At 45.1% G+C, this 16,495-nt stretch overlaps 1 protein-coding gene across 21 annotated transcripts in view; it reads right to left on the bottom strand.

The window, feature by feature from the left end:
* SNX3 (sorting nexin 3) overlaps nucleotides 1-16,495 on the bottom strand; it is a 1,122,685-nt gene that overhangs the window by 492,613 nt on the left and 613,577 nt on the right. The window contains exon 1 of one of the 21 annotated variants that reach the window (XM_050789165.1): nucleotides 1,854-1,863. The exons of the other annotated variants lie outside the window; for them this stretch is intronic. The gene's annotated coding sequence lies outside the window, so the exon portion shown is untranslated. Of the gene's footprint in view, nucleotides 1-1,853; nucleotides 1,864-16,495 lie in introns of those variants that run through there. 21 annotated transcript variants of the gene reach the window in all.

Here is a 16,495-nt window from a genome sequence, read left to right as displayed (position 1 = left end):
CTCCTTCTCCGTCTTGGGTGCCTTCTCTAGCAGCAGCTGCGTTTCTCTCATGACCCCGCTCCCACTGTGGCTGCAGTTTCCTTGCCGTGACCTTGGTGCGTGGCCTTGATCAGCGGCCTCCTCCCTTGTCCCTCAGCCTCAGGCAGTGGTGGCTTCCTGCTGTTGCTGGTCCCGGGGTTGCCTTACTGACCTCTGGTTGACTTCCTGACCTTTTTTGTTTTTTGTTTTTTTTTTATCACCTGTGTAATCAATTCCCCACATTAAATTCCTCCAGTTTTATATCCTCTGTTACACTTATGGGCAATTTTAGGATTTAGATCAAAACCAATGCATAGTGTTACACTCATTTACATAGTGAAGAAATTGGGTTTTAGAGACGCTAAATAATTTTCTAAGGTTACCAGCTAATAAATGATAGAGCAAACAGGATTTGAATCTAGTTTGCTTCACTTCCTAGCCTATTCTCTTTCCAATAGGCCTTACTGCCTCTGGGAATACATCTTGATCAACTGTATTGGGGAATATGTGAGGCAGTGTGAGAAGCCAGAGGAAGGAGAGCTGATGGGCTGAGGATGGCTATGGCCTTCTAAAATCACCCCAGCACGCTCATTGCTAGGAAGTCAGGAATAAATATCATTTTTAAACTCTCATTTTAAGTATTTTCAGAAAATCTGAATAGAAAGAAATCTCACTGTGTCCACAGTAGACTGTTATTTAGACTGCTGGAAATAGATTAAAATTGTTAGGCTTAATGGAAAGCTGGGTAAGATACTATGTTTTTTTGAGAAACGAGAAGTCAGGCTGAAAGGAAATGCCTGCTATAATTAGAGAAAATTAAGATTTAATCCAGTAAATACCAATGCAAACAATTCTTCCCTTTTCTCTCTCTCTCTTTCTCTCTCTCTCGTGTGTATGTGTGTGCGTGTGTGTGTGCACGCACATATTTCTTTCATTTCTCTTTTAAAACCTTAAACCAGTGGCTCCTAGTGAATACCCCTGCATCACATCCTAGTTTGGAGTGAGTTGTTCCCAAGGCAAAGAACTTGGTCTTGTCCCAGTTCATGGTAGGGGCTAGGAAGGGGTGTTGAGGGGGAAGTAAGAGAGGAAGAAGAGGGAAGGAAATTAAGTTAATGGTATAATTTTCCTTAATTTAAAATTTTTGTGTTTTGTTTTTCTTAAATATCACCTGAAACACTTGCATGGACTAGCATCTATAGTATGAGATGCATCTGACTTATCGTAAGTTTTCTTATGAATAACTGAAGGTGTGGCACAGAGTGGCAGGACTCCAGTGGCTCTGCCCTGAAAACAAACTTGGGAACTGCTGCCTCTGTATGACGGGACGCCCTCCTGGGCATGCTGTGTGGATCCCATCCCAGAATCCGTTCTAGGAGTGGTGATGTTAGCCCTCAGCTTCCTGAATTCACCCAGCCCCAGCTCTTCTTACCCTCCGCATACGCAACGGCACTCCAGACCACAAGTGCCCCAGCCTCATTTTGGTTGAGAAAACATGGTTACATGTTACATGGTTACATGGTTACTGTTGTTTCAGTCAGAGGAACTCCCTGTAGTTAGGATGAGCTACACACAGCTCAGATGGTGGTGTTCTGGAGTGACCCGGCAGCATCTAGAAGGTTTAGAAGGTGCCTTCTCTGCTCTGGTTGGGGGAGAAAGAGACTCGGTGACCATCACTCCTTGAACTTGAACAAAGGCAGCCAAGACCTACAGGTGGATTGTTAAAGCCATCAGTTTGACCTTCCCAGCCTGGGAGTGCAGGGAGAACAGCAGCTCCAGTTCAGGGTGGACACTTCCTAAACATTTCCCCTGGAGCCCGAGGTCCTCAGTCCTCCAGCCCCCAGGACCTCGCTTCCTCCCTCCCCTCCCCAATCCCCAACTGTTTGCTGGAGAAGAAGGCTTGTCAAATAGAGCATAGCAAAGACCCAGCCTGTCTCTGTGTGTTTTGCCAAGGACTAAAACAATTTTCCAGGAATCAATAGTTGGTGGTGTTTGAAGATCTCATCCCAAACCCCATCTCGTTAAACCAGGTCATTTTGTTCAATATTTGCACCACAGCCAGCGGGGAGTTAATGGGATCCAGATTCATCCTGGAGGGGAGGGTCTTTTAGAAATTCTAATAAGTCACAAGAATTGGCAGCTTGCAGGTCAATTTTTCAGAACAGCCAATATTTAATAGACTACCTCAGATGATTAAGTGAAATGATTTCTTGGAGCAGTCCCAGAGATGGCTCTAAAAGTTGTCTCAGCTAATTATCTCAGAACTAAAGAGGAGAATTGCAATACCACTTGCCAGTTTAAATCTGGTTGCTGCCAAGAGTAGAGCTTCTTAATTTAGGCTCTGCATACCCAGAAAGTCCAAGGTGTGGCGACAGAGGGACAGTGAGCACCTTAGGTGTGGATAAAGTTATGTGCGTTTTTATCCATTTTCATAAGATTCCCAGGTGAACCTACAACTCTACAGAAGAAAAACTACTGACTTGGATTATTGGTGCCATTTATTTTACTGGTTTATTTCTACAATCTGGTTAATTTTCAGTTTGATTTCTCTCTTTTTTTTTTTTTTCTGAGACAGAGTTTCACTCTGTTGCCCAGGCTGGAGTGCAGTGGGGCAATCTCTCACTGCAACCTCTGCCTCCTGGGTTCAAGTGATTTTCGTGCCTCAGCCTCCCAAGTAACGGGGATTACAGGTGTGCACCACCACGCCAGGCCACCAGGCTAATTTTTGTATTTTTAGTAGAGATGGGTTTTCACCATGTTGACCAGGCTGGTCTCAAACTCCTGACCTCGGGTGATCCACACATCTTGGCCTCCCAAAGTGCTGGGATTACAGGTGTGAGGCACTGAGCCTGGCTGATTTCTCTTTTTATCCCCTTCCTACTGTAGGTAGTCTTTGTATTACTATATGGACCACTGGACCCAAGAAAACTGCCGGATGATTTATCAAACTGTTTTTGCAGTAAGAAAGAGACAGCATCGGCCGGGCGCGGTGGCTCAAGCCTGTAATCCCAGCACTTTGGGAGGCCGAGACGGGCGGATCACGAGGTCAGGAGATCGAGACCATCCTGGCTAACACAGTGAAACCCCGTCTCCACTAAAAAAATACAAAAAACTAGCCGGGCGAGGTGGCGGGCGCCTGTAGTCCCAGCTATTCGGGAGGCTGAGGCAGGAGAATGGCGTGAACCCGGGAGGCGGAGCTTGCAGTGAGCTGAGATTCGGCCACTGCACTCCAGCCTGGGTGACAGAGCGAGACTCCGTCTCAAAAAAAAAAAAAAAAAGAAAGAGACAGCATCATTTATTTGGAAATCTAACACCTCACTGCTCATTCCTCCCCATCCCCCTCCCCTGCCCAATGTTAAAACATTCCAGTCTAAACCTGGGAATAGCGTGGCAAGGTTCAGTGACTTCAAAACAAAGGCAAACCCGAGTTCTCCCTTCAAAGTCAGATTTCCAAACATCTGAGGACAGTGTCTGTTTCATGTCTCAGTAGGATTGGAATTACACCTAGCTTCCTCCGATGAGGTCTTTTCCTCTCCACACCCTGCCAATTACTTGCCAATTAATACAATCAAGTAACCACTCTGAACAGCTTTTAACTTTGAATGTCAGGTTAACATTTTTCCTCACTCTCCTCTACCCACGATTTCCTGAATTTTCAAGGCTTGAGCTTTCCCTCCCTCCTCCCTCTCAATCATCTTAAAACTCTGCAAGGCTAGGGCTAGTGAAGAATATATGCACATGAATATCCGATGGACTTCTGCCTACTTCTTCCTAAATGAGCAATAAGGTCAACAAGGGCTGGGTAAAAAGCCTCACAAATACGAAAGCCGTCATGTTTGTGAGCCCAGAATTTCAGTTCTGAGTGATGATTAGCTCTGGAAAATATCTGGTGTCTCCAGAAAACAAAGCCCTTTTGTTCAGGGAGCTCAAAGTTTCTAAACACCCACACATTCATTCCCTCTTCCGAAACCCCACCTGCGAGGAAGGTTAGGTGGGGGTGAGCCATCTGCACCTGCACGCCGGTGTCCTCCTGGAGGAACTTGCACCTGCATCTCTGTCCATTTTTGCCCCAGTGACCAGCTCACCTCAGGTGGATGGAGGCAACTATGATGAACTCCTGCCCTGGTGCCCGATGACGGGACACTTCTTATTCCTCCACAAGCTGTGTGACTCTGAACAAGTTACTTAATTTCCTTCTACTGCCGTCAAATGGAGATAATGATGCCTACATATCAGGCATGGTAAGAAGACTAATTTAGGGCTGGGCGTGGTGGCTCACGCCTGTGGTCCCAGCACTTTGGGAGGCCAAGGCAGGTGGATCATGAGGTCAGGAGATCGAGACCATCCTGGCTAACACGGTGAAACCCCGTCTCTACTAAAAATACAAAAAAATTAGCTGGGTGTGGTGGTGGGCGCCTGTAGACCCAGCTACTCAGGAGGCTGAGGCAGAAGAATGGCGTGAACCCGGGAGGTGGAGCTTGCAGTGAACCGGGATCCTGCCACTGCACTCAAGCCTGGGCGAGAGAGCAAGACTCCATCTCAAAAAAAAAAAAAAAAAAAAAAGGCAGATTAAATTTAGATGAAATACATAAAGTGGTTAGTGTTCCATGTTAGGTTTCTTCCTCATCTGTAGAATGGGGATAATAATACCTGACAATAATATAATCCTACTTATCCATAGCCTACTAAGGGCTCTGTGGAAGGCTACAAGGATTGAATATACTTGAATTCTTCTAAAAATGTCTGATTTGGAGGTTAAAACTTCTGAAAGATGATGTCTCCGAAACAGGAGTAAGAACTACATCAGGCTTTCCTAGAATGTGTCCTTTTGGAACCAAGAGACAGTGAATTATGAAATAATTCTGAAATCAGAGATGTTTGGGAAATTCTGCTCTCTCTCTCTGTATATATTATATATACACATATATATAATATATATATGTATGTGTCTATATATATCTTTTTTTTTTAACCCAGTCCTCAGAACTGAAATTCTTGGATCACAAACCTGACAGCTTTCATATTTGTGAAGCTTTTTACCCAGCCCTTGTTCACCTTACTGCTCACATATGACTAGTGTATTTAGGAAGGAATAGGCAGAAATCCTTCATCAGCTGTTCACATGAATATTCTTCACTAGCCCTAGCCCTCCTGAGTTTTAAGATGATAATATATATATAATTATATATATATATTCTCCTTGTAGATTCACATTGCACATTAGTATCTTCAAGTCCTGTGACTTTAAAAAAAGTTTAAGTATAACTAAACCAGTGTTTGCACATTTGTTTGACCTTGGAAAACTTTTATTCATGTCACACTGTTAATATCCCTGATTTGATGTAACACACTTTGAGTTATGCTAAACTACCCTACTCTCAGTGTAGGCTATTCCAAGGATTGGATGACCCACTTGCTGTGATAATTTTAAAGATTGTTTTAAAATTGAATTAGAAATCCAAAATGGGGGTGTTCCATGACTGCATTTAGTCATCGGGAAGTCTTTTTTAACCTATGATTGAATAGTTTTTAGATTCATGGCCTAAACTCTTCTTGCAAAAGATGAGTTTTAGATCTTCTGGATTCATCATTTGAGCATTTTGTTTTACAAAAAAAAATTATTTTTGGATGTATAAGGCTTTTTACCTAGTATCTGTCTGGTATTTAGGATCATCAAGACATAAGGAAAGAAGTGGAAAAAAGGTTTTATCCACATATTCCCGTAAGTAGCTTTCACCACTTTCTGCTGACAGTGGGTTGGGATGTTTGTCTTTGCCATCACAGTTGTACCTAACACTTTATCTTCATCCTCAAGGACCAGTGCCTCCAGAGTTTCACATTCAGCGCCAGATGCAATGGTATCTGTTATTTACATGTGCTATGTATGTATGTGCTATGCACTGTGTATGTATTTTTCTAGTTTAATCCTTGCCACAACTTTTTATGTTAGCTATTTTTTCCTTCATCTTACAGAGAAGATAGAGGCTCACAGTGGTTAAGTTAACTTGCTCACAATAAAATGTAGAACTAGGACTCCAAGGCAAGGTCGACTGACTGCAAAGCTGGTGCTCTTTCTAATTTTCACATCACCTTCACTCCTATTCCCCAAGATGTTGGGGCTTCCAATCCTGGCAGGATCTCATATTCCACACCTTCTCTTATCTTTGTAAAATTACACCTGTTTTAGTAAAGGAGGAAGACCATCTGATCATTTCAATCAATGCAGAAAAAGCATTGACAAAATTCAGTACCCACATGATGAAAACTCTCAGCAACTAAAAACTTCCTTAGTTGATAAAGGACATCTTTAAAGACATCTTTAAAAAACCAACATCTAACATCATACTTAATGGTGAAAGAAAGCCTTCTCCCTAAAATCAGGAACAAAGCAAAGATGCCTGCTTTCACTTCTATTCAACATTGTACTGGAGGGCCTGGCCATTGCCATAGGCAAGAAAAAGAAATGAAAGGCATAAAGATCAAGAAGGAGCAAATAAAACTGTTCCTGTCTGCAGATATTATAATTGTTTATATATAAAATCCCAGAGAATCTACAAAATAAATAATAAAAGTAATAAATGAATTTAGTAAGGTTGCTACAGGATACAAGGTTATTTTAAGAAAATCAATTGTATTCTTATATGCTAGCAGCAATGATTAGAAAATAAAGTTGTCTTTTGGTGTTTTGTTTTGCTTTGTTTTGAGACAGAGTCTCGCTCTGTCACCCAGGCTGGAGTGCAGTGGCACGATCTCAGCTTACTGCAATCTCCACCTCCCAGGTTCAAGCAATTCTCCTGCTTCAGCCTCTTGAGTAGCTGGGACTACAGGCACCAGTCACCATACCTGGCTTATTTTTGTACCTTTTTTTTTTTTTTTTTTTTTTAGTAGAGTCGGGGTTTCACCATGTTGGCCAGGCTGGTCTTGAACTCCTGACCTCAAGTGATCTGCTTGCCTCAGTCTCCCAAATTGCTGGGACTACAAGTGTGAGCCACTGTGCCTGGTCAAAAATGAAGTTTTAAAAAAGCAATTCCATTTATAATAGTACCACAAAACACAAAATAGTTAAAAATGGATCTAATAAAAGATGTCCAAAGCTTCTACACTGAGAACTATACATTATTGTGGATAAAAAAGTAAAAGACATACGTAACCGGAAAGCTATACTGTGTTCATTGACTCAATATTGTTAAAATGACAGTTCTTCCCAAATTGGCCTGTAAGTTCAACATATTCTCAATCAAAATCTCAAGAAGATCTTTTGTAGAAAGTGAGAAGCTGATTCTAAAATGTATGGCCATGGAAAAGACACAGGCTAACCAAAGTTAACTTTAAAGAGAACGAAGTAGGAGAACTTTTCCTACCTGACTTCAATACTTTTATTGAAAAGTTAGAGTAATCAAGACAGTTTTAGTATCGGCAAAAAGTTTAACATACAGATCAATGGAACAAAATGAAGTCTGGAGATCTACCCACACATATAGTGATAGGAGGTGTTTGATAAAGGTGCCAAAGCAATTCATCAGAGAAAGAGAGTTTTCAACAAAACTTGGGAGGTATAAAATAACTGAATACTATACAGAAGAATAACGAACATCAATTCTTACTTCCCACCACATACAAAAATTAACTTCAAATGGGCTATAGACCTTCCTAGTTGTAGTAACACCCAAAGCTGAATAATATATGTGGAAGAAAATATTTGTAACCTTGGAGTAGCCAAAGATTTTTTATATATGTCACATAAATGACAAAATAAAGTGGCTTCATCAAAATTTAAAAAAAAATTTTTTGAGACAGGGTCTTGCCCTGTCACCCAGGCTGGAGTGCAGTGGTGTGGTCACAGCTCACTGCGGCCTTGACCTCCTAGACTCAAGTGATCCTTCTTCTCCAGTCTCCTGAGTCGCTGGGACCACAGGTGCACGCCACCACACTCAGTCCTGAGTAGCTGGGACCACAGGTGCACGCCACCACACTCAGTCCTGAGTAGCTGGGACCACAGGTGCACGCCACCACACTCAGTCCTGAGTAGCTGGGACCACAGGTGCATGCCACCACACTCAGTCCTGAGTAGCTGGGACCACAGGTGCACGCCACCACACTCAGTTAAGTTTTGTATTTTTTGTAGAGATGGGGTCTCTCTATGTTGCCCAGGTTAACATTTAAAACTTTTATCTTCAAAAGACACTGATAAGAAAATGCAAAAGCAAACCACAAACTGGAAAGAAAACTATTTATTACACATACGTCAGATAAAGAATTTCTCTACTATATAAAGAATGCTTACAACGAAATAAAAAAACAATGAAAACTTGTCGAAATATTTGAACAGACTCTTCATGAAGACATAAAAATAGCCAATAAACACATGAAAAGATGTTGAACATCATTAGTCATCACAGAAATGCAAATAAAAACCACAGTGAGAAACCACTATTCCCCTATTGGAATGGCTAAAATTAAAGCATGTCTTGCTAAGTATTGGTAAGAACATGAGGCAAATGGAGTTATTGTACCTTGTTGGGAAAACCAAATGGTGCAACTACTTTGAAAAACAGTTTGGTAGTTTCTTAAAAAGTTAAATATCCATCTACCAAGTGACCGGCCATTCTACTGGGTCACTTGGTAGATGGATATTTACCCAAGAAAAGTGAAAACATGTCCACGGAAGAACTGTTCATAAATGCTCATAGCAGCCTTATTTGAAATAGTCCCAAATGGGAAACAACCCAAATGCCCATCAGTAGGTGAATGGATGCAAACTGTGCCACAGTCGCTCTCTCGGGAACTACATTCCAAGACCCCCAGTGGATGCCTGAAACCACAGGTAGTACTGAACGCTGTGTATTACTGTGTTTTTTCCTATACACGCACACCTATGATAAAGTTTAATTTATCAATTAGGCACAGTAAGAGATGAACAACAATAACTACTAATAAAATAGAACAATGATAACAATATACCATAATAAAAGTTATATGGACTGGGCACAGTGGCTCACGCCTGTAATCCCAGCACTTTGGGAGGCCAAGGTAGGCAGATCGCCTGAGGTCAGGAATGTGAGACCAGCCTGGCCAGCGTGGGGAAACCCCATCTCTACTAAAAATAAAAAAAAATAAAAAATAAAAAAAAATAGCTAGGCATGGTGATGGGTACCTGTAATCCCAGCTACTTGGGAGGCTCAGGCAGGAGAATCGCTTGAACCAGGGAGGCAGAGGTTGCAGTGAGCCAAGATCCCACCATTGCAGTCCAGCCTGGGCAACAGGAGCGAAACTCTGTCTTAAATAAATAAATAAATAAATAAATAAATGAATAAAATTATATGAATGTGGCCTCTTTCTCTCTCTCTCTCAAAGTAGCTTATAGTATCGTACTGCTGGTAACTGAAACCAGGGAAGGTGAGACCGTGGATAAGAGAGGACAGCTGTGTATCAATATAACCTATAACTGAATGCGACTAGTGATAAAAAGGACCAAACTATCGCTGCATGCGGCAGCGTGGATCAATCCTAAAAGCATCACGTTGAGTCAAAGATGTCAGACACTCCCCCCAAGTACATACACAGTATGTTTCCATTTATTTACAATTTTTAAAAATGTACACTAATGTGTAGTGATAGAAAGCAGATGAGGATGGGGTGCGGACAGGGATAGATTACACAGGGCACAAGGAACCTTTTGGAGGTGATGGAAGTGTTCACTCTATTGATCATGGTGATTTGCTAAAATTCATCAAATTGTACAATTTTAGTTTTTGCAGCTTGTTGAATGTCAATCATGCCTTAATAACATTGAAAAAAACTCCACCTGTCCTGGGCCCATTTGTTCAGAGCCTGCTCCTGGTTTCCTAAGAGCCAAATCATCAAGCAGTAAAATCATGAGAGGCTTTTGAGAACCTAAGGAGGAGAAACTACTAAAAGCCAAGAGGGGCCATCAAGACTAGGTGCATTCTCTCCTAAAGCTTCTTGGCTTGGGAGAACCAAGGGGTGTGTAGACATATGCTGAAGGGAGGTTAGCAGGCATTTGGAGCACTCGCGTGGTGCCCTGGTGAACAAGACTTGGAGGTGCCAAGGTGCATGGGCCACGTGAAGATACAGGAGGATGGTGCTGGGGGTTAAATGACCCGGGTGGTACAGATGAGGGGCCTGACATCACCCAGAAGATGTTATCTGCTGGCAACCACCCTTCCACTTTGGCCTACTTCTGGTTGGCATTTTCAACTGTGACTTAGATGACAACATAAACTACATGCTTGTTAAATACACATTCAGCAAATATCGATTGAGTCCTACAATGTGACAGGCACTATGTCGGCCCCACAGGGGATAGATGATGGGAGGAGATGACTTGGCCACCTGGAGCTTAAACAATAAAGAAAGGCTGTAAGACTTACGTACTCACAAATATCCCATTCAAAGTCTTGATTTGACACACAGAGCTGTGCTTAGAGAAGGAGGGTAGGGTTCCAAGGACCGAAAGGAGGAGGAGTGTGTCCAGGGACAGGAGAGCACACGGCCAGGGAGCCCAGAGGGCTGGGTGAGTCTGGCCTTGTGCGATTTGGGCGTTTGGTCTGAGAAGGGCAGCGATGGAGAATTTAGAGCAGCGGGGGTTGTGGTCGGATTTGTGGTTTTATTGGATTGCTCTGGGAGCTGGAGGGGGACTTGGAGGCAGAGGGGGATGGCAGCCCAGGGGAGGGAAGGCAGGGCCTGAGGGGCACAAGGGAGTGGCCTGCGTACACGACTCCCAAATGCACTCCTCAACCCTGGCCTCCCTTGTCACGCGCTGCGACCCTAAGCTGTCTCGCACCTCTTGTCCCCTATCCCTGCTCCTCCAGCTCAGGCTCTTCTTGTCTTGGTGTGTCACTGCGAGCATTGTTTCTGAGCTCATCTCTGAGTGTCTGCCCCAAACCTCGCCCCTCATAAAAGCATATCGATTTCGGTGTGGACAGATCTGGCTGCAAACCTTGGCTCCATTACTTATAGCTATGACCTTGGCAAGTTACTGCGCTTTCTGAGCCTCAGTTTTCTCATCTTTACAATGGGGATATCTCCCTCAGTAAGATGACTGTGAGGATTAAACTGAATAAATATGTAAAGTGCTAGGGAAACTTTAGGCTTTCCCCTCAGGTTTTGCCCCACAAAATCAGAATGATTCTTTGGCCTTTAATTTGGGGGCACAGAGGCAAATGATAAAAACATTAGGAAATGTCGGAAATGTTAAAAATCAAACAATCTCTAGGGTCCAGTAAAATCCTCCCTCCCCCATTAAGTTAGGAGACATGTCAGAAAGCGTTGAGAGTGTGGCGGGGGAGGGCCTCGGTGGCCCCGGCACTAGGAAGGCAGCAGCAGATGTTCCTGCTACTACAAGAGACAGGCTGGCCCATCTCAGGAGGCTCTCGAACACTTAGTGCTTCTCAACTAAAGGCAATTCTGCCCTCCGGGGAGCATTGGCAACGTCTGGAGACATCTGATTGTTACAACAGGGGAGTGCTATGGGCATCTGGTGGGTGGAGGCCAGGGATGCTGCTGAACATCCTATAATGCAAGGAGAGGGAGGACAGGGTCCCCCTAACAAAGAATTCTCCAGCCTCCAATGTCAATAGTACTGAGGCTGAGAAATTCCGGGCTAGTAAGAAAGCTGGGTCCAAATTCCAACTCTCTCATTAATAGCAGTGTGACTTTGGGAAGGTATTTAACTTCTCTGTGCTGGTTTCTACATCTATAAAATGAAGATGATAACCACAGTAGCCTCATAAGGTGGTTGTGAGCATTCAGTGAGTTTATAGTAGGGATTGTGTTTAAATTACTGACTAGGACATAGGAAAACCCTATGTAGGAGCTGGGAATTGAACCATCTCCCATTGGAGATGCCACCGGGGTCATAGCTCTTCCCCCAGGGGCCACATCCTTGCCCCCCTCCCAGAGAATTCCTCTCTTCCCTGGGCTGCACATCCCCATTCTTTTCAGCTGACACAGCGCCCAGAGGCTTTACCATGCTGTTCTGTTTTCTGGAAGGAATCTGGTATGTCAGAGTTACTTTTTTAAAAAGCCGCCCTAATCACGAGGTCAAGAGATCGAGACCATCCTGGCCAACATGGTGAAACCCCGTCTCTACTGAAAATACAAAAATTATCTGGGTGTGGTGGCGGGCGTCTGTAGTCCCAGCTACTCGGGAGGCTCAGGCAGGAGAATCGCTTGAACCCGGGAGGTGGAGGTTGCAGTGAGCTGATATTGCGCCACTGCACTCCAGCCTGGTGACAGAGCGAGACTCCATCTCAGGAGAAAACAAAAAAGCCACCCTAGATTGTACCCCACAAGCCCAGAGTCCTGAAAGCACAGAGGGACCACCATGCTATCACCTTCCTAAACCGGTGCAACCCTCTGGTGAATGTTATCTAAGATGGGGTTGGCATTTGTTGTGAGAGTGTGTGCTGCCGTTGGCTACTTACACTTTCATCAACTGGAAACTCCCAGCCCTGCTTCAGCAGAGGAGTCCCAGGGTGGAAAGTGTCCTGAGAGGGCATCGCAGAGTACGTGGCTCTCCAGTGACAAGTGCTGTATCAAAAAGGAATTTTCTACTCAGCCTGAAAATTCAGTGAACTAAAACTCTGCTTTCCTTGGGATTAGGTGGAGTGGCATTGAACTGAAAAGATCCTCCCAGAAAAGCTATGTCACCAAGCAGGAGACCCTGACCCCTGCATGCCTTATTCCTCTCTCGCCTCATCTCCTCAGTGGGGTTATTAGTCTGATTCACTCTATCATTTCCTAAACTCCTCAGAGAATAGCTTCTTCTAGAAACAGGATCATATAAAAGATTGTCCTGGCCAAGCGCAGTGGCTCGCGCCTGTAATCCCAGCATTTTGGGAGACCTGAGGTCAGAAGTTCGAGACCAGCCTGGTCAATATGGCAAAACGCTGTCTCTACTAAAAAACAAATACAAAAATTAGCAAGGCGTGATGGTGCACACCTGTAATCCCAGGTACTCGGGAGGCTGAGGCAGGAGACTCACTTGTACCCAGGAGGCAGAGGTTGCAGTGAGCTGAGATCGTGCCATTGCACTCCAGCCTGAGCAACAGAGCCGGACTCCATCTCAAACAACAACAACAACAACAACAAAACCCTCCTTTGTCTAACAACATCACCCCACAGCAGTCTGCAGAGTAGCAGTCTGACAAACAAAATGGGAGATGCAGCTACTGCAAATAGCAAAAACCACTTCACTTCCAAACTTTCCCAAGTCCTGGGGGAGCCCACTTAAGCGTTCCTCCAATAGAGAGCCTGTTATACCGTAATGGCTTTAATTTGGTCCAATTAACCTCACACTGGGCTAACTTCTGCCCTTAGCTATGGGTTGGCAGCTACTGCTGACTCCAGGTAAAGTAGTGGGCAGGTAACAGCAGAAACAAACTCGGTGTATGAAGGGAAAATATGTTCGCCACATCCTCCAAGCAGGAGGGGAAAAAGACCTGGCTCAGGCATGCTGCTCCAAATGTACATTCAACCCAGAAATCTTCCGAGAAGCCAAATGAGGTGAAAACAGGACATGTCAACTGAGAATGCGAGTGAGTTTTGTTTGTTTATTTTACATTGTCAGTTGCCTTTCATTTGCAGAACATGCTGAATGGATGTGATTTCCAGCTCTCTGTGATTATAAGTCTGATTCAATTCCTTTCAAGGCATAAAAGCCTTTTCTTGCCGAGTTGTCTTTGGGAATTCTTCACTTGAAGTTTATTCTTTCAGCATAAGGCTGCCCTGCCCAAGTGGGAGACCGAAAGCCTGTGGTCTCTTTTACGCACGGCGCCGTGTGTGGGGTCCTCCACACCCAGGATTAATGTTCTTCTTTTTGGGCATTTGAATGGTGGTTTTCACCATCAATGGGCTTTGGTTTGTAACTGAATAATGGGAAATGGCAAATAGAACAGTTGGGGCGGGGACTGGAGAGCTGAGGGCCTCTGACCCAGCCACCTGTATTATATAAGAGAAATCAGAACCCAGACTCCAGAGCCTGCCCCCAGAACCCCGGGGTCCTGAGAGGGTTAAGTGGAGGGGCATGGGGGAAGAAGCTGAGCACATCGAACCCCTCTTCCTGTTCAACTAGAGCATCTCCATTCTGATATATTTTCAACTTTTAAAGTTTCACATTTATACAGAAAAGTGCACCAATCACAAATGCACAGCTGGAGGAACTTTTACAAACAGAACACACCTGCAGAACCAACCCAGACCCAGGAACAGGGGCGCCCCTCACTGCTGCCTTTCAACACCACTCCAGAAAGAAACCACTGCCCTGGCTCTCACAGCATCTCAGCGGTACACTTTATACATCCAGGCTCCACACAGGACTGTTTTAAACTTTTTATTTTGAAATAATTATAGATTCACAGGAAGTTGCTGAGAGTACACGGAAGCACATCGAATTTTATATTCATTTTCAATGTTCAGGAAAAAAAAAATTTAAGCTTAAAAACCAGTTATTTAAACCGATGGTTTAAAGTAAATTAGCAAATGGACGGGTTTTGGAGTCAGGCCACGTGAGATTGAGTCCAAATTCCTTTCCTTACCAGCACATGACCCCAGACTTGTCCCCTAATCATCCTGAGTTGCAAATGAGGCTAATACTACTTTCCTGCTATTGGTGGGATTAAAGTCAAAGTGAGCCCGTGTGTGAACGTGTGTAAACGTGAGGCGCCGCCGGAGGTGCGTGGAGCGACGGATGCGGCAGGAGTGTTCAGGCAGTGCCCCTCCCATCTGCAGCTTCGTCTGGTTTCCAGTCAAGCACTACTGTGCGCCCAGAACCCCAGCTCCTCCACCCTGCCTCCCACACCTGCAGCAGCTCTGCCCTCCAGCTGTTTGGACAGGTGGGGTCTGGAGGAGTAGCCCCGCCTGGGTAGGAGAGCTGGAGAGGGCTGACCAAGCAGGCCTGCCCTTGGTGCCTCACCTGTGGGCCGGCCGTTGTGAAATCAGCCCTGTTCACGTGCCACCTGGAAAGGCTACCCTGCCCATCCCCCTCCACTCTGAGAAAGGGTGTGGCGCTCTGCTCATTAAGGAAGCATTCCCACTGTGGATGGGTAACAAAAGGCAACCCTCAAGGACTGACCTTACTAAATCCAAAGGAATCCGGCCTCCTCTCATTAGTGGGAGGGGAGCTGAGGGTGACTCTCGGCCAGCCGGCCCTGAGTCATCAAGGGAAGGCCAAGCCTGCGTGACCCATCTCAGAGGCCTTGCCCTGGACAGAAAGGGACCTGGAGCCACCCGAGAGATAACATCTGGGCGGGCCTGGGGCTGTATCCACCCGTGGTTAACAATGGACAAAGGCTGTCCACTCTGCCCATCTAAGGCCGTGCCTGCCACACCTCCAGATCAGATCCAGGAAGTTGGCAGCAGTACTCAGGGAGGCCCCCAGATCAGCCCCCGCAGGTCTACACTGTGGAACCTGCTTCTCTCAGGAAAGGCTTCTGGCCTCACCCCCTCTTCTAGAGCATGCGATTCTAACGAAATGAGCTTCCCACTGGGGCCCAGGTTTCCGTTCTGCCCATGTCACCTGTCCCTAGGGGAAAGGCTACCCTGCTTGCCCGTGCAGGGGTTGTCCTGTTGTGCCTCTGCGAGTGCTTGGTTCTGGCCCTACGTGCCTCCTCTCTCTGCCTTCCAGGGGCTTCTCTGCTCCAGCACTTCCCTCAGGCCCACCCTCTGGGGGTTGTCAGTCCAAGGATGGATGGAAAGGAAGAACCTGTCCTTCTGGTTGCCTGCCATCTTTCAGGTGTCAAAATGTGGCACACTCCAGTAACACCTCTGGGGACCAGAGCATGACCCGACCTGCACATTGAGGCAGCTGTGCCATTCTGGGAATTTTCCCCTTTCCTTCCTCAGTGGTTAATCTTAGGGTGGCAGTTTTAAGCCTAAAGTCAGGAAGCTCTGGCAGAAGAGGCAATGATGTTGATGGTGATAATGACGATAATAACAATAATAGGGTGGCTGGAGGGATGGTGAGTGGCGTGGGAGTGGGGACGAGTCCCAGGTGGTAGTCTTAAGTAGTCCGGACACCCTGCTGCTAATGATAGGCATCACTTATTGAATACCTGTATGAACCATGGGTTGCACTATGTGTTTTGCATGTGTTGTGCCATTTAATCCTCCCAATAACTCTATGGAGGTCATCATCATAGGGTTACGATGAACTCTTAAGTAAATTGCTTAAGGTCAAGTAGCTGGTAAACACAGAACTAGAACATGAATGCAAGTCTGTGTGACTCCATACTCCTTTCCTTTTTCTCTCTTGGTCTCTTGTTCACCCTACAGATACTCTTAACCTTGTTAATGTTCTATTCTAGAAAGGGTTTCTTTTTAGCTAACCACCTGCTATGCTTGTTGAGAATAACCAACAGCTGTTAAAGCTTAAGGTGTCACCCATCCTGGGGGTATTTGCATTTTAATGGGAGCCTGGGTGACAAGATAGTAACCAACACTTCTGTAGAGCAGTGGCTCT

The sequence above is a fragment of the Macaca thibetana genome, chromosome 4, assembly GCF_024542745.1.
Source record: "Macaca thibetana thibetana isolate TM-01 chromosome 4, ASM2454274v1, whole genome shotgun sequence".
NCBI classification, from domain to species: domain Eukaryota; kingdom Metazoa; phylum Chordata; class Mammalia; order Primates; family Cercopithecidae; genus Macaca; species Macaca thibetana.
This window is presented reverse-complemented; position numbering and strand designations above follow the sequence as displayed.